At 42.4% G+C, this 25,642-nt stretch overlaps 1 long non-coding RNA gene across 1 annotated transcript in view; it reads left to right on the top strand.

Annotated features, from left to right (window-relative positions):
• The window catches only part of LOC103003078 (uncharacterized), a 51,488-nt gene extending 31,683 nt beyond the window's left edge, over positions 1 to 19,805 (top strand). Inside the window, exons 2-3 of the long non-coding RNA XR_450167.2 lie at positions 6,912 to 7,001; positions 19,104 to 19,805. This is a non-coding gene — a long non-coding RNA (uncharacterized LOC103003078). The remainder of the gene's footprint in view (positions 1 to 6,911; positions 7,002 to 19,103) is intronic.
• Positions 19,806 to 25,642: the final 5,837 nt, after the last annotated feature.

Raw genomic sequence — 25,642 nt, 5'->3', positions numbered from 1 at the left:
GGGGCCTGCTGTTTGTCAGTCCGTATGGGAAGCAGCACAAACATTTCCTTAGCAGATTTCCGTGATTTTCAGTGGTTAAAATTGGCAACAGGGACATTGGTGAATTACAACATGAATTCTCATGGGAGAACCCTACAGGAGAAGTATCAGTGTTTGGAGCGCTCTGTTGTGATCCCTAAAGCTTGGGAGGAAGTGAGTGGGGAAGAAGTTGATCAAACAGCTCTAAGGGGACTGATAGCATTTTACAGCCTTGCTGTGACTTTCTCATCTTCTCCCTTTCCCTGCCCCCACTGGAGGATGCATCTGAGTTTAGATGGTTGTCCCCCAAAATTCATCTTTTCAGTTTGCTCTTGGATTGTTTCTTTGTAGGCCCTGTCTTTTGTTTTTCTTTTTCTATCAGTCTTTGAATTTTTAAAGTTAAGGATTATGTGTGTATGTATATCTATCTCTATCTCATCAGGTTTTCTTTTCAGTTTAATTAAACACATAATTTTTTTTCTTATTAGTTATCCATTTTATACATATTAGTGTATACATGTCAATCCCAATCTCCCAATTCACCCCACCACCACCCACCCCCCCCCCACCACTGTCCCCCCTTGGTATCCATATGTTTGTTCTCTACATCTGTGTCTCTATTTCTGCCCTACAAACCGGTTCATCTGTACCATTTTTCTAGGTTCCATATATATGCATTAGTATATGATATTTGTTTTTCTCTTTCTGACTTACTTCACTCTGTATGACAGTCTCTAGATCCATCCACGTCTCTACAAATGACCCAATTTCGTTCCTTTTTATGGCTGAGTAATATTCCATTGTATATATGTGCCACATCTTCTTTATCCATTCATCTGTCGATGGACACTTAGGTTGCTTCCATGTCCTGGTTATTGTAAATAGAGCTGCAGTGAACACTGTGGTACATGACTCTTTTTGAATTATGGTTTTCTCAGGGTATATGCCCAGTAGTGGGATTGCTGGGTCATATGGTAATTCTGTTTTTTAAGGAACCTCCATACTGTTCTCCACAGTGGCTGTATCAATTTACATTCCCACCAACAGTGCAAGAGGTTTCCCTTTTCTCCACACCCTCTCCAGCATTTGTTGTTTGTAGATTTTCTGATGATGCCCATTCTAACAGGAGTGAGGTGATACCTCATTGTAGTTTTGATTTGCATTTCTCTAATAATTAGTGATGTTGAGCAGCTTTTCATGTGCTTCTTGGCCATCTGTATGTCTTCTTTGGAGGAATGTCTATTTAGGTCTTCTGCCCATTTTTTGATTGGGTTGTTTGTTTTTTTAAAATTATCTCATCAGTTTTCATAAGCAAAAGGGGAAAAGGAACTCACGTTTATTGAGTGCCAATATGTTGTGCTAAGCATTTTACGTTTGTTATCTAATTCTCTCGGCAAGGTAGGTAACATTTCCCCCATTTTCTGGATGAGGAAATTAAAGCTCGGACAGGTTACATGACTCCTTCAAAGGTCAGACAACCGGTAGATGTCAGAGGCAGCATAACAACACAGGTCCAGTGCTCTGGACTCTGTGCCCTACCTGGCTCTAGTGCCCTATCTGTCTATCTATCTATCCATCTATATCTATCTATCTTATCTTTATCTATCTATCCATCCAACCATCCATCTATCCCAGACAGTAAAAATCTACATGTTGTATATGCTGAACTGTCACTTCCACACGAATGGCATGTTAATCCTAAATTGATATATTAACTATATTCTCTAGGGTGGCAAAATATGAGTCTTAAAGCAGGTTTCTAGCTCAGGTAAATGTTAATAAAGTGCCTTAAAGTCTTAAGTGGTCTCTTTGATGAGGAAGAGTATCTATGGCCGAATGAAAGTCCTCTGCTGATCTGCTTATGTCACTTATACTGATATGCTGTCAATCATAGAATTCTAGCACTGGAATTAGCTCAAGTTCAACCTTCCTTGTTCACAGATAAGGAAACTGAGTCCTAGAGTGGTTAATTTGCTTAACATTGCACAGTGAAAGAGTCAGGATTAGAACCCAGATCAAGTGTCTCCAGTCCCGTGCTCTTCCTAGGTTAGCACGTTGCCATAGAAAGAATACTGGGTTTACCTTCCATGCTCCTACCTCTTTTAATGGGAAAAAGCCTAGCCTAGTGTTTAAGATCACATCCTCTGAAATTATCTGGCTTCACCTCCAGGATGTGTGACATGAAACAGACTACTAACTCCTCAAGACCCGTTTCCTCCTCTGTAGACTGGAATAAAAATAGTATCAGGACTTCCCCGGCAGTCCAGTGGTTAAGACTCCACGCTTCCACTGCAGGGAGCGCGGGTTCGATCCCTGACTGGGGAACTAAAATCCCACCTGCTGCGCGGTGGTGCAGCTAAAAAAACAAAAACAAAAACAAAAAAACCCCTAATAGTACCAACCTCTTTGGACTTTGAGAAGGAATTATTGCCCGTGTGCTTAGAACAGAGCCTGGTACACAGTAAACACCTGATAAGCTTTAACTTGTATTTAAACAAGGAGTTTGAGAGGATGCCAGAAAGAGATGCCAGGTGTTTATGGAGATGATTACTTTCGAAGGTGTTGGAGCCAGGTGTCTCTGTGTCATGCTGCCTCTGTCACGTGCTGGCTGTCTGACCTTTGGAGAAGTTACCTAACCTGACCGAGCTTTAATTTCCTCATCTAGAAAATGGGGGAAATAGTACCTCCTTTGCCGAGAGAATTAAATAGCAAATGTAAAATGCTTGGCACGATGTACTGGCACTCAATAAATAGAAGTTCCTTTTCCCCCCTTTAAAAAAATTAATTAATTAAGTAATTAATTTTTTGGCTGTGTTGGGTCTTCGTTGCTGCACGCGGGCTTTCTCTAGTTGCGCCGAGCGGGGGCTACTCTTTGTTGCGGTGCGCGAGCTTCTCATCGCGGTGGCTTCTCTTGTTGTGGAGCACGGGCTCTAGGCACGCGGGCTTCAGCAGTTGTGGCGCGTGGGCTTCAGTAGTTGTGGCTCGCGGGCTCTAGAGCGCAGGCTCAGTAGTTGTGGCGCACGGGCTTAGTTTCTCCCCGGCCTGTGGGATCTTCCCGGACCAGGGCTCGAACCCGTGTCCCCTGCTTTGGCAGGCGCATTCTTAACCACTGCACCATCAGGGTAGCCCTCCCCTTTTGTTTATTGAAATGGCTATGTAGCTTTTGGTCTGAAATTCTGTCTTCTGGCTGCCAAGTGGTTGTACGGTTCAGTCACCAGGAATGTGGCCATAATTTAATCTGGAACAAAAGTAGCCCTGAAACTCACTTGTTTAACCTAGAGTTAGGCAAATGTAGGGGAACAGGTTTTATGTCAACTGTGCTTTTAGGACATAGGTGATGTCCATCTCATAATTGATGTCTTGTTTATTGTTTTAAGCCTTCCAGAGAACCAGTTGCAGCCTCCTGGAAAGTGTCAGGCTGTAGAGAAAAGGTCAGAGCTTCGGGTTAAGAAAACCTTAGGCAGGAGGGCTAGGGTGCTGTGTGCTACCCAAACACAGACCTTGAAGGGCTGCTGTGAGAATGAAGCTGTATATGATGTGGGGAAGTAATAATGACTAATATTTACTGAGCATTTATTATGTGCTACACATTGTTGCAAGTAACCCATTTAATTGTTACAACCACCCTGTGAGGTGGGTGCAGTCACCGCCCTTTTGTGGATTAAAAACTCAGGCACCAAGAATTTATGTTACCCGCCCAAAGATTGCACAGCTAGTTGTGGTATGGAGTCTGGATTTAAACCTAGGCATGTGGTTCCGAAGCCCAGGCAATTAGCTGGGAAGCTTTATTGCCACCTTGGCACATAATAGATAGTAAATAAATACTAGTTTCCCATCGTTTCACCTAAGATAGGCTTGTTGAATTGGAAGCCATTTTCAAAGTAGGGGAAAATAGGACTTCCCTGGCGGTCCAGTGGTTGAGACTCCGTGCTTCCACTGCAGGGGACGCAGGTTCCATCCCTGATCGGGGAACTAAGATCCCACATGCCACGTGGTGTGGCCAAAAAAGGAAAAAAAAAAAAAGGAAAAAACTAAGTAGAGGAAAATAGTGTCCCGCTGTTGCAGGAAGGGGGACCCCTTCCAGGGCCCGAGAGTGGGCTCTTGTCTAACACTCGGAAATGAATTGTCCACGGAGACACACATACTGAACAAAGCAAGAGACATTTTTGGGAAGGGGCGCCCGGGTGGAGAGCAGGAAGGTGAGGGAACCCAGGAGGAATGCTCTGCCATGTGGCTCGCAGTCTCGGGTTTTATGGTGATGGGGTGAGTTTCCCCGCTTGTCTCTGGCCAATCGCTCTGACTCAGGGTCCTTCCTGGTGGTGCACCCATCACTCAGCCAGGATGGATTCCAGCGAGGGGGATGCTGGGAGGTTGGTAGGACATATGCACTGGCATCTCCCCTCTCCTTTTGACCTTTCCCGAATTCTTCTGGTTGGTGATAGCTTGTTAGTTCAGCATTCCTTACCAGGACCTCCTGTTGTACGATAACTCATGCAAGCGGTTACTATGGTACTTAGCCAGGGCGGGTGGTTTCAGTCAGTGGTTCCCCTAACACCCCGACTTCAGAAGGAATAAATCCAGGAAATAACTGATTAATAATGAGTGTAATTTCTTGGATTTAATGATGCAATATTAACTCTAGGAGCACAGTTGGATTTTTTAACTAGTACTTAATGAAATATGTATTTTTATGGAAAAATTTAAAACCAAAGCCACTGGAGAAGGAATGATTGTAAAAATCAGAACAGATTAAAAGTCACAGGAGGGATTTCCCTGGTGGTCCAGTGGTTAAGACTCCATGTTCCCAATGCAGGGGGCCCAGGTTCGATCCCTGGTTGGGGAGCTAGATCCCGCATGCTGCAACTAAAGATCCCACACGCCGCAACTAAAAGATCCCGTCTGCCACAACTAAGACCTGGCATGGCCAAAAACAAAGACATTAAAAAAAAAAAAAAAAAAAAAGGCACAGGAAAGGGAATGAATATGTATTGAGCATCTGCTATGTCCCAAGCACGGCATTGGATGATTTACCCACCTGGTTTTGTTTCATTTTCATGACATTCCTGAGAGATAGAGATTGTCCCAGTGTCTGATGAGGGAGCCGTGGTTCACGGAAGCTTGCCCAAGATCACAGATCTGGCACGTGTCGGAGCCAAGGTTCAAATAACTCCCACCAGAGTCCTCAGCTGATGGCTTCCCCCACCCCTGCCTCTGCTCCCGAAGTCACGTGGCCGTATCCCTCGTGACTCTGTGACTTCCAGGATTCACGAGTCATGAAGTGTCTTTGGCTGGAATTATCGGTGCCTGTGCGGGGTGCTATTCGCGGAAACCCTTGCGCCTCAGTACAGCGGTTGAACGAATGTGAATGCGTGTTGAATGGAGCTTCTCCTCGGCGGCTCTGAGCCAGGATAAAGCCTCCTCTTGCTGTTCCTCTCCGCCCACAGCACTGATGTCCTGCTGCTTTCTCTGAATTTAGCAGGGATCCAAGCTTTCGACTGAGTTCTGTTCAACTTAAATGCACACAGGCCTGTGGTCACTGGAGGGCCCATGTGGTGGGCCACATTGGGGTTTATTTATATGAGCCACCAAGGAGGCTCTGACAAATGCTTTGCAAGACAGGAGTCAAGGCACACGGAGCTTTTTCTTCCGTTTCAGAGGGGAGGGATGATTATCTTTTTTTTTTGGCCAACCCTGAAGGACTCCAGTCTTGAGCCCTAGGGAGCAGGGGCTGGGAGGAAAAATGGAAAGAATGGTTTGATTAAACTCTCTGTGATGGGGACCCATGTATCATGCACAGTAACACAAAGGCGAATTTGAGGCCCATCCATAGAGGCCCCGGCAGCACATTGCTGAAAGTCTAAGGACAGCTGAGGTGTCCAAGGAGAGCTGAGAGGTCTCAAGTGTGACCACATGGGGGTCACACCCCGGAGGGTGAGGGACTGGGGAGTGGTCTCGAATTGAGTTTGAAGAACCCACACCAGGAAGTGGGGTAGATCCAAAGAAATAGTTTTGAGACTATCACACTGATGCTCTTTCTGCGTTGGTATGATGGAGAAAAGATGGGTTAGGGTGTGTTTTAGAATGCCTCTTCCCTCTAGAGACGTAATTTATGACCTCTTCATTTAATGGAGGAACTAGTCTCACAGATGTTAATTAAGCAGTCACACAGATCTGTAACTTCAGACTGTGACGAGTCCCATGAAGGAGAAATACAGGGGACCCCGCTGGTATATAAAGGGAAATCTGATCTGGCCTGGGGGTGAGAGAATAATAAGGAAAGGCTTCCCTGGGGATGCGATGTTTGCCTTGGTGGTGGTGGGATGGGAAGGTGCAAAGATCCTGAGAACAAGTCAAATAAATTACAAACTGTGGGAGGGGTAGGAGAAGAAGACTCACAGGATGTTTCTTCTCTGATTTGCATTTTAAAATGCAGAGATGCATTTGTGAAAGCAGGAGTTAGTGCTGGAAGGGTCTGTCTTGCACAGTTGGTCGGCTTTGCCTTTCAGGGCATATGGACCGGGGGCGTCCAATACCCTGGACTCTATTTATGCCTCAGTCACCGACAGATTGCATGACTTTAAGCAGGTTTCATAACCTCCATTTTTCTACATGTGGAGGAGGGCAGAGAGAAGAGTGGAATCTGCCTGATGATCTCTACAATTCCTTCTGGTGCTTAAAAAAAAATCTAATAGTAGCTTTTCAAGAGCCCTCTGATATTGCACTTTTAGAGAATGGGCTTGTTCCATTCACTTCATAATTCCTCATAAATGTCCAACCTTTCCCTTTGACTCTCAGAATAGGCCTTAGGAGAGTAGAGTTTATTTTGCCATCATGTAAGATTTCATTATTTTATTGAACACACGTTGTCATTCATTACTTACCGCCTGGTCTAGGTGCTGAGTTTCAAAGGAAGAATAGGATGTGTCATCACCCCCACCAGCTAACCCCAGTCCACTGTCGGCTCAGAGGACAGACGTTATCAGGTAATTGCAGCATAAAGTGATAAGTGCATTGCTAGAGATACAGAGAAGGTATTAAAGGAGATTAGAGGAAGGCCACCTAATGTACATGGAAGAGTAATGTAGTTGGTTATACCTGGAGATCAATACTAGGTGTGTGCAGCATAGTGGGTGCTTATAAATGGATGTGGCTGAACAAATGAATTGTGTTGCTGTGATTCTAACTTCAAATGGTTCGATGGCTGATTCCAAGACCCCTTTATTGCTCTTTCATGTCATAAAAGAAAAACAATTTAATAACGGTTGCAGTTGTTATGATTATAAAGCGCCACCAGGTGCTTTGCACATTCACATGGGTATTTACCTGCACTTTATTTTTTTCCTCAACTTTTCATTAAGTGATCGTTTCTACCATTAATCTTTCTTCCCAGAGACGAGAAAGACCGCCTTTGGCCATTTTCATCGTATTGTGTTATATCTTAGGAAAAAAATGAGTTCAATGTATGTAGCACAAGAGACAGGTAGGAGACTAACAGCTGGGGTAGAGAAATTCAATAACAGTTTTCTCCCCGAGGATGGGAGCAGGGCGGGTGTTATGAGCCTGGGAAATGGTGCACTTATTGCTAAGCTGCGGAGAGAGCAGGGTTGAAAGAGTAGAGTTTTCCCCTCTCCCTTTAATTTGCGCTGAACACTTGCTCTGGTAAAAAAGTGGGAATGGAAGCCCTAACTGCAAAGCATCAACTTCAGAAGAAAAAAATGTTACTTTTATGCTGCCCATGAAAACATTTATCTGCTCCATATGCTTCAGTACTTATCAGAGAAAGAGGAATTTGCCCAATGAAAATGGAGAGCTCGTTTCTGAAAAATTGTTTTCCATAAATCTTGCAAATGACTGAGCTCAAATATTCTAGGTTGTAGCCAGAGCGACCCCCAGGGAGTGATTATCAGGGAAATAACCATGAACAGCAAAAGGATCTTGCACAGATCTGACTAGTGACACCAGGAGGTGACCTTTCTGTGCAGGAGGCATTCGCCTGCATTGCCAGGAGCTCTGTAATTAATGGGACACCGGAGATTGCCTTCTTCTCTATGAGCTGCTAATTATTGCTCCCAGAGACACACATCAGGAACTACATCCAGGATGTCATGTTCTGACTACTGCTCCGTGGGCGGAATCTGATGAGTGTATGAGGGGCTAAGTTGACTAAATCCCAATACTCCCCTCCTGTGGTCCTTTCTTTTCTCCCAAAGTGGTCCCGCTTGAGGAAAGCTATGGTGATGAAGCAATACTTACAGTTTCTACTTTCCTTTTTGGGGGGAGATTCATGATTTCATTAGCAATATCATGAGTATCAAATATACGGAATGGTTTGGAACTCACAGATTGTTTTGCTTCCTTTTTACTCGTATGTCTGGGGTGGTTAGTATGATGTGAGAACACTACCCCCCGTCGTCAGGGTAGGTGAAAACCTACCTGCAGGGCTGCTGTGTGCGGTTGTACATGTTGTGCCCTGCACGAGGATGCCAGCCGAAGGGGTGAGTGGGGGCCTGAAATCCAGTGGTTCCAGAGTCTGAATTCTTCTTCTTTTTTTAAAAAAAGATATTTATTTATTTATTTGCCTGTGCCAGCTCTTAGTTGTGGCGTGTGGGATCTTTAGTTGTGGCACGTGGGATCTAGTTCCCCGACCAGGGATCAAACCCGGGCCCCCTGCATTGGGAGCGCGGAGTCTTAACCGATGGACCACCAGGGAAGTCTTCAGAGTCTGAATTCTTAACTACACACCATATTGACTTTATAAACTAACAGTGTACTGGGCTTTCATGTCCTGGCAACCAGCTTTATCGTTTAGCAGCTAGCAGTCATTGAAGCCCTGGGAGAATATGATGGTTGAAGCAAAATGTTTCAAACCAAAAATTAAGTTTGATACTAGGATATTGTCTGTGATCAGTATTTGCTGGAGAAAGAATCATTTGCCCTGGTACTCCATACCATGTTTTACTTCTCCCATTCAATATGAAGGTCTAATGGTAAACGGATAAGATTGTTTATTCACAATCTCAGCATTATAGTTAACTTTTTGTTAAAAAAAGGATTTGACTACTAGTTGGCAAAGTATGAAGCTTCAGTTCAATTAGCAACAATATTTGGCAGTCAAGAGATATTGGGGACTTCCCTGGTGGCGCAGTGGTTAAGAATCCACCTTCCAGACTTCCCTGGTGGTGCAGTGGATAAGAATCCGCCTGCCAATGCAGGGGATACGGGTTCGATCCCTGGTCCGGGAAGATCTAACATGCCACGGAGCAACTAAGCCCGTGAGCCACAACTACTGAGCCTGCGTGCCACAACTACTGAAGCCTGTGCGCCTAGAGCCCATGCTCCGCAACAAGAGAAGCCACCACAAGGAGAAGCCCGCACACCGCAATGAAGAAAGAGTAGTCCCCGCTTGACACAACTAGAGAAAGCCCACGCGCAGCAACGAAGAACCAACACAGCCAAAAATAAATAAAATTAAATCTTAAAAAAAAAATTCACGTTTAAAAAAAAAAAAGAATCCTCCTTCCAATGAAGGGGACATGGGGTTTGATCCCTGGGTCAGGGGACTAGATCCCACATGCATGCTGCAACTAAGGAGCCCGCGAGCTGCAACTAAGACCCAGCGCAACCAAAATAAATAAATTAAAAAAAAAAAAAAAGAGATGTTGACATATCTTCCAGGGAGCCCATGAAGGTTTGGTTCACCTGGATAAAGGTTGCATGGTAACTGCTGGTTTAACACCCGTGTATGCAATTCTGCTGAATCAGTCTTCTCAGGCCAATGCTGTGTCCTTGGCAACGGTGCATTGGAAGCATTGCGGGCTTTAGAAGCAGAACCTTAGCCTCAGCCCTTTCCAGCTGAGGGAACTTCAGCATATGACTGACTTAGCTTCTGAGCCTCAATTTATTTGTCAAATGCCTTCTTCCCACAGTTGTTGGAATTAAATAAAATATGTAAAGCATCCAGCACAGAACCTGGAGCAATGTCATAGGTTGTCAATAAATGCTAGTCTTCCCCTCCCCCCTTTAAACAATCTTTAATGATTTCTGTATTAGTTTCCTAGGACTGCCATAACAAAGTACCACAAATCGGGTAGACAACAGAAATTTATCCTCACTGTTCTAGAGGGCAGAAGTCTAAGATCAAGGTGTTGGCAAGACCATGCTCCCTCTGAAGCCTCTAGAGAAGAATCCTTCCTGCCTCTTGTACCTTCTGGGAACCTCAGATGTTCCTTGGCTTGTGGAAGAATAATGCCATGTCATCACAGTTTTCCCTCTGTGTCTGTCTTGACACAATGTTCTCTCTGTGTCCAAATTTCCCTCTTCTATGAGGACACCAGTCATACTGGATTAGGGCCCATCCTAATGACCTCATTGTAACTTGACTGCATCAGCAAGTTAAATTTAAATTTAACATCAGCATCAGCAAAGGCCCTGTTTCCAAATAAGGTCATATTCCCAGGTTAGGTGTCCGTATCTTTTTGAAGAACACAATTCAACCCATAACGATTTCCCATCGTCTGTAGGAAAATAATAATCAATAGTTGTCTAGTGACTTTAGAGTTTCTAGAAGGCTTTTATTATCTCTGCCCAGGGAGATAGGACTTAAGATTTTTTGTAAAGGGAGAAACTCCCATTAAAACTAGGTGGTGGTTTTGTTACAGGAAGTAAAGATGTCAGTTTAGGTTTGATGCAAAATTCTCTGGTTTTGCTAAAAATCACCAGAAGATACCATTTTTTTTTTCTGTTTAAGATTTCACCACAATCACGTTTCCATGTTGCAACACAGCTTTTGTAATTTTTCGCAGTTGATTTAGTTGATGTACCACCATTTACTTCCTGGTTGTTGGATATCTTTAAGACTAACCAAGAATATCTTGACCCAATCTAGAATTCAACTGATCTCTTTTAGCTATACGTATAGCTATACAATACTACCGGACCAGTCTTCCTAAATTAGTGCTGTGTTCTTGGCGATTGTGTGTTGGAAACAAAGTATGTTCTAGAGTCAGACAGACTGGAAGTCACGTCTCAGTTCTAGGTCTTTCCGGCTGTCTGAACTTGGCATATTAAAAAAAAAAAAAAAAGCGGTAGAACAATGTGTAAAATAAGCATATATTTATATTCATATGAAAAACTATGTACCTGCTCAGAAAAAGATCTAGAAGGACTCACACAAATATTGTTAAGCAGGGTAAGTCCTGAGAAGTGGGAATGAAAATGAATGAGGGGGTGAGATGTTCACATTTTACTACGTGTACATTTGTATTAAAAATTATTTTTTCAACAAGCATGTACTTTTCCTAGTTTTTAAAGAACCAAATTCAGGGACTTCTCTGGTGGTCTAGTGGCTAAGACTCCGTGCTCCCAATGCAGGGGGCCCAGGTCCAATCCCTGGTCAGGGAACTAGATCCCACATGCCGCAATGAAGATCCCACATGCCGCAACGAAGATCTCGTGTGCCGCAACTAAGACCTGGCACAGCCAAATGAATGAGTGAATGAATAAATAAATAAATAAATAAATAGGAAAAAGAACCAATTCAAAACCCAAAAGCACCTATCTTAAAAGCAGGTAATGGGAATTCCCTGGTGGTCCAGTGGTTAGGACTCTGCACTTCCACTGCAGGGGTCACGGGTTCGATCCCTGGTTGGGGAAATAAGATCCCACAAGCCATGCGGCACAGCCAAAAAAAAAAAAAAAAAAAGTAGGTAATCATTTGCAAAAGACAATTTGAGAAAAGAAATATAAAACAGAAATCTTTTTTCTTCTTCTTACTGTTGCTTCTAATTGTAATTTCTTTGTAACCCACTAATAGTTCCTTCAGGTATCTAAGTCTCTTTAATTGTCTTCCTTTTTTTTTTTTTAATTTATTTTTATTTATTTATTTTTGGCTGTGTTGGGTCTTCGTTTCTGTGCGAGAGCTTTCTCCAGTTGCGGCGAGCGGGGGCCACTCTTCATCGCGGTGCGCGGGCCTCTCACTATCGCGGCCTCTCTTGTTGTGGAGCACAGGCTCCAGACGCGCAGGCTCAGTAGTTGTGGCTCACGGGCCTAGTTGCTCCGCGGCATGTGGGATCTTCCCAGACCAGGGCTCGAACCCGTGTCCCCTGCATTGGCAGGAAGATTCTCAACCACTGCGCCACCAGGGAAGCCCTGTCTTCCTTTTTAGAGAAAGAAAATAACAGAAAAAAATGTAAGAAATAAATACATCCTTTTATTAGAATTGCTGAAGAAGTATTTGGAATTTTTGCTTTTGTTGTTGCTGATGTTGCTTTAAAATAGGCTTTATTTTTCTGCTGAAACCTGATTTTGCAATGTAAGCAAATATCCTTACTGTTCTAGACAAAATTACCCCAATCTAAAAAGTTCTGGAAGAAATATATTCGTTAAAAATTTCTAAATGATTGCAAGTCTCCTTGATATAATAGTAGTAATGATCCCTCAGTTATTTTTTTCTACAATTCTCTTCAGCAAATTCTGTTTTCTCAAATACTGCATAGCTCAGCATCACATCTTTGTTACTGTGAATATTTGCTTTTGAAAAAGCAGTGTATCCTGGTTTTAAAAGATGAGGATTCTTCCACTTTTCTTGCCATTCTAACAAATACTTATTAAAAAACTAGGTGATGTAGCTAGGAAATGAAATTATTTTAAAAAATGTAATTTCTTTATTTCATTTTCTTCAATATCATTCCAATGTCATTATTCAATTAATTTCCAATAGGCTTATGGAAAAGTCTTCGCAAGAGATCATTCCTTTTTGATTTATATTTACTGAAAGGTTAAAAAAGTTTTCACAAATGATTGGGTCTGAGAAAATTATATTTGATTCATAACGTATGTATTAATATGAATTATTAAGATATGTTTTCGGCAAATACAGGAAGTTTCATCATCAATTACTGACAGGTCAAGACAGATCAGTTAATGTTATTTGAATACTTGACAGAAAAGAAAACCTGATGCTATTCCGATGAGTAAAACAGGAACTAAGATCATGTTGAGAGGTCATTGAGGATATTTCGAAACCATTCCCACGTCACTAGTAAGAGTACAAAGATGGTTTAAATGACCTTATGTACATATATGGTAGTACCTTGATTTGTGTAATGCTTCTTGTGTAACCTTCTGCCAGTTCTCATTATTCTTTAACCCTATCATCATCATCAACTTTATTTAAAAAGAATTTATTAGTCACCTAAGTATGCATGATAATATGCACAGTTGGTACCCAGAGAAGTGCATATACAGAAACGCAAATCGTGGCTATTGGTAAATCATTTGACATTGTGCCTTCCGTGCATTAGGTAGCATAAACATGGCTGCTCTTTGAGTTTACAGATAAAAGGTGAGATCCTATTGATTCTGTGTTACTTCAGTGGATTGAGGGCTGACTGACTAGTTCTTAGGCCTTCTGAATCCCTTGCGAGAACAAGCCCAGAACCTGGCCCAGGGGAGCCGCTCAAGAAATGCTGCGTTACAAGGTGACCTTCCGGTAAATGCAGATGAAAGCAGCAGGGAGACAAAAGTGTCAAAGGGATAAATTTAACGTTGGGGCCACCTGCTACAACAGCCAGTTGAGTACTTGTTTTTTAGAGAGAAACAAAATAAAAACATATTCTTCCGTGTAACTAACATGGCTTTGGATTTTGAAAAAGCAGAATAATTAGATTTTCATTTGAAAATCCTTTAAAATACTGTGGGATAAAAGTATCATTTCTTTTTGTATCAGGAAGCTGAGACATATTGAAAAATTGAGAAATAGAATTCCCAGGAAGATAATGAAATTTCAACATTAGGAAATCCAGTCATGCAATTCACATATTAATCAATTGAAGGAGAATAATCAAATGATGACCTCATTAGATGCTGAAAAGACACTTGATAGAATTCAATATGCATTCCTTATTTTAAAAGAAGCTATTAATAAGCTTTGATAAAGGCAGAAATCACTGAAAATATCATAATAGATATTAGGAGATGCTTATTAAAGATAGGAACAGGATAGGAATTCCACCATCATATTATTTTCGATTTTGCTCTCCAACTACACTCAGAAGCATATTCCAAATGAATTGAAAATCCAACTATAAAAAAAAAATTTCCATAAAAATACGAGCAGAGTATAGGAGGTTTTGTTTTGCTTTGTTTTATTTTTAATAATCTTGGGGCTGAACATGGCCTTCCAAATAAGTCTCAAACCTCAAAAGACATAAATAAAAGATTGACAGATCTGTCGTCAGAAATATCTTTTTAAACTTCTATTTAGTAAATGATGCATCAATGAAGCTAAATGTGAAGCAGCAGAGAGAGAGGAAATGTTTTCACAGAACTACAGGAGAACCATAATATATAAAGAGCTCCTTCAAATCACAAGAAAAAGTAAATGAAAAGAAAAATGGGCAAACGCAAGGTAATTTATAGATAAAGAAATATAAATGGCCAAGAAACATGTGAAAAGTTATTTAACCTCCCAAAAAAGAGTCTGGGAAATACAAATAAAAACAATAATATGTTATTTTCATTTCCCCAATTCCCCCCCAAATAAATGAAAGTATACTCTCACGTTCAATTGGTGGGAATGTTCATCTTATAACCTTCTATGGAGAGCAATTTGGCAACATCTATCAAAACAGTAATGCTCTGGGACTTCCCTGGCAGTCCAGTGGTTAACACTCTGCCCTCCCAATACAGGGGGCTCGGGTTCGATCCCTGGTCAGGGAACTAGATCCCACATGCCGCAACTAAGAGTTTGCATGCCTCAACTAAAGATCCCGTGTGCTGCAACTAAGACCCGGCATAGCCAAAATAAATAAATATTTTAAAAATTAAAAAAAAATAACAGTAATGCTCTGGGACTTCCCTGGTGGTTAAGACTCCATGCTCCCAATGCAAGGGGCCTGGGTTCGATCCCTGGTCAGGGAACTAGATCCCACATGCCACAACTAAGAGTTCGCATGCCACAACTAAAGATCCCACATGCTGCAACTAAGACCCAGCACATCCAAAATAAATAAATATTTTAAAAAATTTAAAAAAAAAACAGTAATGCTCATACACTCTGATTCAGCAATATATGCACAGTGCACGTAAATATTTATTGCAGCCTTGTTTGCATTAATGAAAACCCTAAACAGCCAAATTGGGAAATAGTCGAATACTTTATGGTACACAGATAACTCTTCATCTGTGAAAGAGAGGGAGGTAGCTCTAGCTGTTCTGACATGGAAGAAGTTTCTGACTCAACATTAAGCAAGTTCCAGAACAATATGTTTACTACAATCCAATACGTGTAAACAAATAAAACTCACAACACCTATGTGTGTAAATAGACACATATGCATAGAAAAAAGTCTGGAAGAACATACTGCCAACAGTTTCCCATCCCTACCTGAGGAAGTATGATGTAGTGAGTCCCACCCCTGTGGGGTTTAAGGAGAGATGAATAGAGATTTTGACTTTTTACTCTCTATACCTTTGTAATGTCAGAATTTTTTTTAACAGCAAATGCATAGTTGTAGTGTAAAAAATTAGTTGCTAGAAGAGGGAAATGTTTCTATAGTGTAGAGATTGTTGCTGTTGTTTTTCTTAAGCAGACATTAGGATGCAACCAAGGTACATGAAATTATTTAGGACTTTTTAATCCCTCAGGCTGAAAAAAATATTTTTTCCATCATAGGCAGGGGAGTTGTTTTCTCACTGATAACATATTTATTTTCCTTAAATGTCAATTAACAAAATTTGCGGGCTTCCCTGGTGGCGCAGTGGTTGAGAATCCGCCTGCCAATGCAGGGGACACGGGTTCGAGCCCCGGTCCCGGAAGATCCCACATGCCGCGGAGCAGCTGGGCCCGTGAGCCACAACTACTGAGCCTGCGCGTCTGGAGCCTGTGCTCTGCAGAAAGAGAGGCCGCGATAGTGAGAGGCCCGCGCACTGCGATGACGAGTGGCCCCCACTTGCCACAACTGGAGAAAGCCCTCGCACAGAAACGAAGACCCAACACAGCCATAAATAAATAAATAAATAAAAATTAAAAAAAAACAAAAACAAAAACAAAATTTGCTACTTACTTGAAAAAGCTGCCTTCAACCCTGGCTGCTGAAAAGGAAATTTGAGTATAAGCAGAACTCAATTAAATGCAACGTTTTTCTTATTGAAAAGTAAGTATTAAAAATAAAACTTTTTAAGGCCTTGCTAGTTGGTTGAAGTCTGTTGTTGAGTATGATGGGCTATTGTGAAATTTCCAGCACCGGAGGTTGAATCTCTCCTGCCTTCCGTCTTTTCTCCTCCCTCCCTCCCTCCCTACCTCCCTCCCTTTCTTCCTCTTTTCAATATTTCTGGCCTTGGGCAGGCCAGGAAAGAAGGGCAGGGAAACTGAAGTAATGCAATGACATGGACATGGACCCGTCAGAGGCTGGTCTCACAATGTCCTGCCTATCCTTGAATTTCTAAGTACCCTTAGGCGCACTGTACCAACCTCAGTCAATCTCAAGTCAGCCAGCCAGGAGGTAAACAGAAGAATCTGGGACTAGGTCACAGAGAAAGCACCTGGCTAAGGAAGAGTCCACTGGGGGTGTCCAGATGATCAAAGGCTAAGCTTCAGAGAGTGGGGTGTGAAGTGGAGCTGGCATATGGCAACAGGAGACTGTTCAAAATGACACCCCGAATCAGGGGAGTTGCAGAAACCCCATGCTTACAGATTCCCCAGAAAGATTCTTTCCTGAGAATATTTGAAAAGAGACATTTTGAATTATTTCTCCAGAAGGCCTTTTGGCTCGTCAGAATTAGAGAGTTCTGAAACACGAAAGGAGGACATCTGTCTCTTCCCAAAGGACAGAACACTTTCCTGATTATCAGCAAGCCAGTTTATACCATACTTTTGTACAAGAGTGAAATCCTTACTTTCTTAAGGCGGGTGGTTCACAGTTTCCAATGTCGAGTTTCTTGTTCTTTCTTATGTTTCTTTGTAGGTTACAAGCTCCCAATAACAGGGAGACAGGCCATCATCTTGTGTTCCTTGGACAGTTTTGTTCTATAGCACTAGAACATTAATCTCTTTCCTAACTCAAGCTTTATAACACTGCTGTCTCAGTGTGTCTGCTCCCCGGGCACCCTATTTCCCATCCATATAGGATTCCAGAAGTCAGTTTATTATTCTTAGCAGAATCTATTTATAATCCCACAGGGCTGGCAGAGATGTTGAAATATTGTTAGAACATTATTGAGGTATAAATCTTCCTCCCTCCATTGTCAGGTCTTCAGTACAGGTCAATCATTTGCTACTGCTCAACTGCACATTGATGGCCTTTGGTATCGATCGTAGGTCAATTAGCTGGTTTTGGCCACCCCAGCATTTTTAGTACTGTACGTGATGTTGGTTACTGTTACATCAGCTCCTAGGGGAGGCGGTGTTCTGGAATCTGAAACTACAAGGTGTTTCAAAACTCCCTCTTATCTCACCTGTGACTGCATAAAAAAAAAAAATTGTTTGTTTTATTTCAAATGATGTCACTGTGACCTAGGGGTCCAACGTGTTTCTTTTTTCTTTCATTTTTGACTGCCATTTATTTCTCAGGTGTTCTTGTTTAAACTAAGAAACCCCCAAACCTCCTGATATTTCTTTTTAAAAAATTAATTAATTAATTAATTAATTTTTGGCTGTGTTGGGTCTTCGTTGCTGCGCGTGGGCTTTCTCTAGTTGCGGCGAGCGGGGGCTACTCTTAGTTGCGGTGCGCGGGCTTCTCATTGTGGTGGCTTCTCTTGTTGCGGAGCACGGGCTCTAGGCACGCGGGCTTCAGTAGTTGTGGCACGCGGGCTCAATAGTTGTGGCTCGCGGGCTCTAGAGCACAGGCTCAGTAGTTGTGGTGCACGGGCTTAGTTGCTCTGCGGCATGTGGGATCTCCCCAGGCCAGGGCTTGAACCCATGTACCCTGCATTGGCAGGTGGATTCTTAACCACTGTGCCACAAGGAAAGTCCCCTCTTGGTATTTCTAATTGTACACACATTTCTAAAGCATTGGGCTCCCACATTTGCTCCAACTGTTATCAGTTTTGAGATCCTGAGATTCCTCCTTAAGGAATCCTTGTCTCAGTAAACAAGGAAGAGAGTTCTAGAATATGAGCCTTGATTGGGCTGAAATATCCTGTTTCCATAGAAGATGCTTCTGATGTACCCAAACTTTAGAGAGAGAGAGAGAGAGAGAGAGAGAGAGAGAGAGAGAGAGATTGACATTTGGTTTCCTTTCCCATGAAAGTGTAAGAGGCACAAGGGCTCCCCGAATGTGGGCTGTTGTGACTTGCTCTGTGATCAGATCTGCTTTCTTGATCAGAGCAGAAACCTCTGACACATCACCTACTTCCTTCTTGGCTTCGAAAAATCACAAGTAGGGCTGAGTTAAGTTAGAAGGACTCTACTTGGTCAGAATTCAGTTATACTGGGTGAGACAGAAGCCAGCTTCAAAAACAAACAAATAAACAGTAAGATTCATCAGAGAGCACACATAGGTCAGAAACAGAGAGTCTAGTTACTGTACAATCCAGCAATTCCACTCCTAGGAAGATATCTATGAGAGGTGAAAACCTATAACCACACCAAAACTTGTACGTAGATGTTCGTAGCAGCGTTACTGATAATAGCCCCAAAGTGGAAATGACCCAGATATTTGTCAGCTGAGGACTGGATAAGCAAAATGTGGTCATCCACGCAATGAATATTATTCAGCAGTAAAAAGGAGTGAAGTACTGATGCAGGCTACAGTGTGGATGAACCTTGTACACGTTATGTTAAGTGGAAGAAGCCAGACAAAATGTCACTATTGTCTGATTCCATTTATATGAAATGTCCAGAACAGGCAAATCCATAGAGAGAGAAAGCAGACCAGTGATTGCTTAGGGCCAGAGGGTTAGGGGCGAATGGGGAATGACTGCTCATGGGTTTGAGGTTTCTTTCACAAAAATGTTCTCAAATTAAATCATGGTGATGTTTCTACAACCATGTGACTATACTCAAAAACACTTAGTTCCATGCTTCTAATGGGTACATTGTATGGTCTGTGAATTGTATCTCAACAAAGTTGTTTTCTGTTTTTAAGGAAGAAACAGCCTGTTTGGAAGGAATCAGTGAAAGACAGCATTGGCATTTAGATCTGCGTGGCAATCGGGAAGCCACATGTGAACCGCATTTCCTTCCTGGCAGTGTCTCCTGCCTACCGCCCCCAAACTGATCTTACTCTAGTCCCGTGTTTCCTGCGTCAGAACAATTACTCAGAACTCTCAGTGATTCCCCACTGCCAGAAGGATTCTCGGTCTCAAACCCACCTTTCCAACCTCGAGTCCTGCATGAATCCTTTGTTCCCAGTTGCCAGGTCTCCTCATCTTCTGCCAAACCCTCCCCTGCGTTGCTGTTTGCTCATATCATTCTGCCAGCTTGGAGTATGATTTTCCTAGCCTTCACGTTTTCTCTCCTTCGAAGATAAACTAGTACAAATCCCACCGTCTTCACTGAGCACCCAAATCACCTCAAGATTCCTTTCTTTGACTCCCATCTCTTCATTGTCTGCCTCACTTACTTTTCACAGAATATACAGTGCGTGCGCAAAGATGAAAGTGTCACATTTTCTTGTATGTATATTCTTCTCCCCTTTCCTGCTACTCACGTGCATTTATTTTGGGGGTGAGGGATGAATGGAACTGGGTTTTGAAGGATCCCTGATCCCCTTCCCAACTCCCCACACAATCAAACGATAACTTCCAATAGGGATGACAAGAAATGAAACAGCCTTTTAAAAATATCGTTTTCCTATCACTTTGCTGTTCACTTGAAACTAACACAACATGGTAAATTAACTATACTTCAATTTAAAAAATATTGTTTTCCTTTTGTTAAAAGAAATACATTTAAGAATAGAGCATTTGAAAATAAAGAAAATAAAAATTGCCCTTAATTCGCCTGTCCAAAGCTAGCAGGAAAATTGCATTTTCTTGTATAACATTGTATACACATACATACACAGGTGTAGCAATTTTAAAACTCAGGCGAGTGGAAATGTAATTTTTTAATGATTGAATCTGACCTGCTCTGTCAGCTCTCACTTCTGCTGATGGAGGGAAAAATATTGTCTTTTGGTTAAACATTCACTCAAATTTAGGGATCTCCTCGTCCTTTTCTCCTGCCCTTGGCCCATCCTTCCAGATTCTGCCCATGGCTGGATTGGTGAAAGGATGGTCTCTACAAAACACAGACTCCAGGGACTTCCCTGGTCCGGTGGTTGACTCTGTGCTTCCATCGCAGGGGTCAGGGGTTGATCCCTGGTTGGTGAACTAAGATCCCGCATGCATGCTAAGCAGCCAAACAAAACAAAAACACAGACTCTATCACAGTGCTCCCTCCCCACCTCTCTCAGTTTAAGACCTTCAGTGGCTCCCATTGCCCACCAGACAAAGTCCTAAATTCCTTAGCAATCCTCTTAAGACCTTCATAGTCTAGTCCCAATCTCCCTTGAATCTCACCTCTTATAGTGCTTTTACTAATGCATTCTGCCCTCTAGACACCAGAGTATTTACTTTTTCCTGAGTATAAGGAATGCTTTCAAGCCTTTGGTTCAGTCTGCTTCCTCTGGAGCACCCTTTGCAACTTTCATCACCAAGCAAATATCCTTTGCAATACCCAGTTTAAATGTTGCCTTCTCTGCTTAATTTTGCTTGACTCATTCATGCTGAACTAATCCTCCCTTAATGTACTCTCTTGGCACCTTGTACATATACCTCCATTACTGCATTTATTACACTGTATCAGAATTTGTCAGTCTGTTCCCTCCTCTGGAATGGGAACTTCTTCAGTCTTACTTTTTTTTTTTTTTTAATAAATTTATTTATTTTTATTTTATTTATTTTATTTTTGGCTGCCTCGGGTCTTCGTTGCTGAGTGTCGGCTTTCCCTACTTGGGGCGAGCGGGGGCTACTCTTTGTTGCGGTGCATGGGCTTCTCATTGTGGTGGCTTCTCTTGTTGCGGAGCACGGGCTCTAGGTGTGCGGGCTTCAGTAGTTGTGGCTCACGGGCTGCAGGGCCCAGGCTCAGTAGTTGTGGCGCAGGGGCTTCGTTGCTTTGTGGCGTGTGCGGTCTTCCTGGGCCAGGGATCGAACCCGTGTCCCCTGCATTGGCAGGTGGATTCTTAAACACTGCGCCACTAGGGAAGCCCTGTCAGTCTTACTTTTATTCATTTTTTTTTTTCTTTTTTCTTTCCAAAGTGGAGTGTTACCCCAGAACATCGAAGGTGCTAAATAATATCTGAAAATAAAATGAAATAATATCTCTCAATACATTTTTTTTAGTTGATTAAAGAGTATCAGAATAGGTAAGAGATACAGGAAATAGTATGGGATGCCCGGGCAGAAATGCAGGCTATGTTGCTTGTTAGGGGGTTATTCACAAGCTGGCAATGAAAAGATAACTGTCCTTTTATGATTTCTCATTGATCTCGGACAGTGAAAGTCACCAAATCTTGACAAGGGACCACTACTGCACACTCTAGAGAACGAACTAATTCTAAAGCAAGGGCATGGCATTCCAAATGGTTACACGCATCTATCTGAAAATAAAAAATTTACCAGTGTCCATTGACAGATGAATAAACAAAACGTGGTATATACATTCAGTGAAATATTACTCAGCCTTAATTCGGAAATTGCTGTCACGTGCTACAATATGGATGAACCTTGAGGACACTGTGCTAAGTGAAACGAGGCTTTCACAAAAAAGACAAACACTGTATGATTCCACTTAGATGAGTTACCTAGAGAAGTCAAACTCATAGAGACAGAAAGCAGAATGGTGGTTGCCAGGGGCCGGAGGCGGGGCAGAGGAAAATGGGAGCCTTCGTTTAACAGTTTACAGAGTTTCAGCTTTGCAAGGTGAAAAAGTTCTGGAGATGGATGTTGGACATGGTTGCATAACAGTGTGAATGTACTTAATACCCCTGAACTGTACACTAAATATTGGTTTAAATGGTAAATTTTATGTTATGTATTTTTTTTTACCATAATTAAAAATTTTAAAAGATTAAAAAGGGAATTCCCTGGCAGTCCAGTGGTTAGGACTTGGTGCTTTTACTGCTGGGGCCTGGGTTCAATCCCTGGTCAGAGAACTGAGATCCTGCAAGCCGTGTGGCACTAACAAAACAAAACAAAAAAAGATTAAAAAATGTAAGAGCATATGATCCATTGTTTTATCTGCTATAGGGGAGAATCTAGATTTTGTGGAGCCTGAAGCTGACAGAATTTAGGGACCCCTTTTATAGAAAAAAAATTACAAATAGAAAATAAGGTGGAAAAGCAACTATTTATTTAGAATGAGAACGGGAAGGGATTGTGAAAGTGAGGGTTCCTGAAGCTTAAACTTCCTTAGCTTCTATGAGAATCTGCTTCTGCTTATTCTATATTTTTTCTGAAGTTCCTGTGAGCTTTGCACATAATGACAGCTGGGGCTGTTCTGGGGAAGGTTTTACTGTATGTCGTAGTACAATGTGGATTGTAGGATCCACCATCTTTCCTGTGCTTATTAATGGCTAGATATGGATTAGATTCAAGTCAATATAATAATCAGCGTCCTCTTTTTTTTTAAATCTTGTCTACAATATAGGTTTATTAATTTTAATTCTAATAGTATACAACAGGATTAGTGTCTCTGACACACAAAAATATAATGCTGTGAAAACAGACATTGAGCTTTCTGTCCAGTGTAGACCCATTTTATCTCTGTATCCCAATGCACTGCCTAAGACTTTAGTAAATATAGCTGGGCTACTCTGAGTGTGTAAAGTTAATGCTTTTATACATGTGCCTTTGGGTGTTGTTTTTTCCTAGCAAGGTTGGTGTTTTTTTTGTTTGTTTGTCTGTGGCCTTGCCACGCAGCTTGTGGGGATCTTAGTTCCCCAACCAGGGATTGAACCCTGGCCCTGGCAGTGAAAGTGCTGAGTCCACTGGACCGCCAGGGAATTCCCATGGTTGGTGTGTTTAAATTGGTTCATTGTCATCCTTTCGGCTCTAGGGTAGGGACAATAAACACAGATGTAAAAACCGAGAATTTTACTTTGGTCTTTTAGTTTTTCAGTTAATCCCTTTTCTGGAGAAAAAGCAGTGCCGGGTGGGTGTGCAGTAATTAACAGGCTCCCTCTGGAAGCCGGGGACTTGTCCTGCGCATCTTTGGGGGCTGCAGCTACCCCGCCCAGCGCTGCCCACCCTCCTCTCCGGATTCCCCCGGTGGCGGGGTGGCGGGGGGTGGGGGGGGGCCCGGTGACGGTCAGCAGAGATCAGCAACCTGGGAGTCAGCTGCTTCCAAATCTGCCGGATTCACTTTCAGTTGCAAAGAGTTCCCTAGAAAATGACAAAGTCAAAAATGCAGAAGGGGAATTCCTCCGGGGGAGTTTCTGGGGAAGAAAACGCATCCCTTTTTCCTTACAAAGTCTGAAGTGTGGAACCCTCCCCATCGTCTGACTCATGTTTAATTGTAATAGCAGAGCAGAACTCAATGGCTGTTCTTCAAAAATGTTGGGGGCTTCCTTGGTGGCGCAGTGGTTGGGCGTCCGCTTTCCAATGCAGGGGACACGGGTTCGAGCCCTGGCCCGGGAGGATCTCACATGCTGCGGAGCAACTGGGCCTGTGCGCCACAACTACTGAGCCTGCGCTCTAGAGCCCGCGAGCCACAACTGCTGAAGCCCGCACGCCTAGAGCCCATGCTCCACAACGGGAGAAGCCACCGCAACGAGAAGCCCGCGCACTGCAACGAAGAGTAGCCCCCGCTCACCGCAACTAGAGAAAGCCCGCGCGCAGCAACGAAGATCCAACACAGCCAAAAATAAATAAATTAAAAAAAAAAAAAGTTGTTCGTGGGTTACACTTATTTTTGGGTTCTATTTAAACCACAAGACATAAGCAGTGAGAAATAATTAGTTTGAAATAATAAGAAAGGTCATGATGTAATTTTTATATTTAACTCAAGGAACATGGCAAGAAATGAAGCTAAAATAGAAGACTTAGTAGACCCTGGAATGTGGAATATCGAGGTTCTGGGCTTGGCCGAAAATATCCAGCCAATGATTATTAAGTCATCAGGGGTAAAGCACTACCTCAAAAATCGATTTCCTAAATTATCCTTGGTCTCAGCTACTCTGGGTTGTAGATGAATAAATCCCTCAACTAACGAATGACAGGGCTAGAAGTCTGGGCTCTTGAAAAGAAATTACTGTTTTATTTAATTATAGAAGCAATGTATATACATTAGAAGAACATTTTTATCTACAGAAAAGAATGGAAAAAAAATCCAAAGAAAAATGTCCTGTAATTCTATTTCTCAGAAATAATCTGTATAGACTTTTAGGTTAATGTTTAAGTATATTTTCCTTCAGTGTTTAATATAGAAAATAATTTGTATCTAAAAATGTGCAATTTGGAGATCTAGAGAATATGCCAAATAGTCGACTCTGCATTTTAGAATTTAACATTCAGAGTTGTGAATATTTTAGCAATCCATGACATGTAGAAACACAATTTTGCTGACAGGTTGGTGGGTAGGAATGAGTCAACTGGCTTGTGAGTCACATAGTGGCTATTAGGTGACTGCATCTCAATTTGGCTCTCTTGAAGAAGAGCAACTGTCTGCCTGTTGATTTGTGGTCAACACTGCTTAGTGCCTCCCAATACACATTCTCCCCTTCTTCATCGGTTAGATGTATTGCCATCCAACTAAAAGAAGACAGTCCTAATTTCCCATGTAAATATGTGGCTCAGTTTTGGCCAGTGAGATGTAAACAGAAGTATACACAACTCCTGAGAAGCGCTGCTTTTCCATTTCTCCTGGGTGGAATATGATTGCTAGGGCTGGCACTCAGCAGCCACCTTGTACCTCGAGGATGAGCACCTCAATTTAGAGAAAGCTGACTGTGAGCTAGAAAGTATGCTGGTCTCTGCCAATTTTGTGGAGCCACCATACTGGTCTTGGGCTGCCTACCCCCAAATTTCTTTTCTGTGAAAGAGCAATACGTTTCTGTCTTAAGCCAATGTAAAAAAAAGTTTTTTTTGTTTTGTATTCAGCTAAGCTTAATCCTAATGGATACAGGCTTGTATACTATCATTTACCTAATGTGCAGAGTTGTTGACTCACCTGTGGAAATACTAGGATGAAGTGATCTCACTGTGGAGGATGGAGCCGGGAGGCATTCTGGTCTTGGTTTAATGTCTATTCATGTCTATTCCTGCCTTGTACTGTCTCCTGAGACCCAGGGCCTGTGAGCAGAGCTCATAAAAAGTGGGCCTTGCTCTGTGTTTCTGTGCTGGGTTGGGGTTGGGGTGGGCTAAGGAGTCCCTCTGGCCTCATGGGGAAGGCCAGGACTGGCCAGGGAGGAGTAGCAGGTAAGAACAACCAGAAGGTGAAGCCATCCTCCACAGAGGGGGTTTCAGGCAATTGTTGTTTAAGAATGTCCAGGGACACCCAGGATTCCCCCAGACCCTTTCAGGGAGTCATGAGGGCAAAATTATTTTCACAATACTACTAATATGTTCATACCTTTTCTAAAAACTTTGAGAACTGCTGTTCTAGATTTCCCTTAAAGAGAGCTTGTCTCGACCTCCCATCAGC

This window comes from Balaenoptera acutorostrata, chromosome 5 (assembly GCF_949987535.1).
Source record: "Balaenoptera acutorostrata chromosome 5, mBalAcu1.1, whole genome shotgun sequence".
NCBI classification, from domain to species: domain Eukaryota; kingdom Metazoa; phylum Chordata; class Mammalia; order Artiodactyla; family Balaenopteridae; genus Balaenoptera; species Balaenoptera acutorostrata.
Note: the sequence above shows the minus strand (reverse complement) of the source record. Positions and strands in the feature narration are given on the sequence as shown.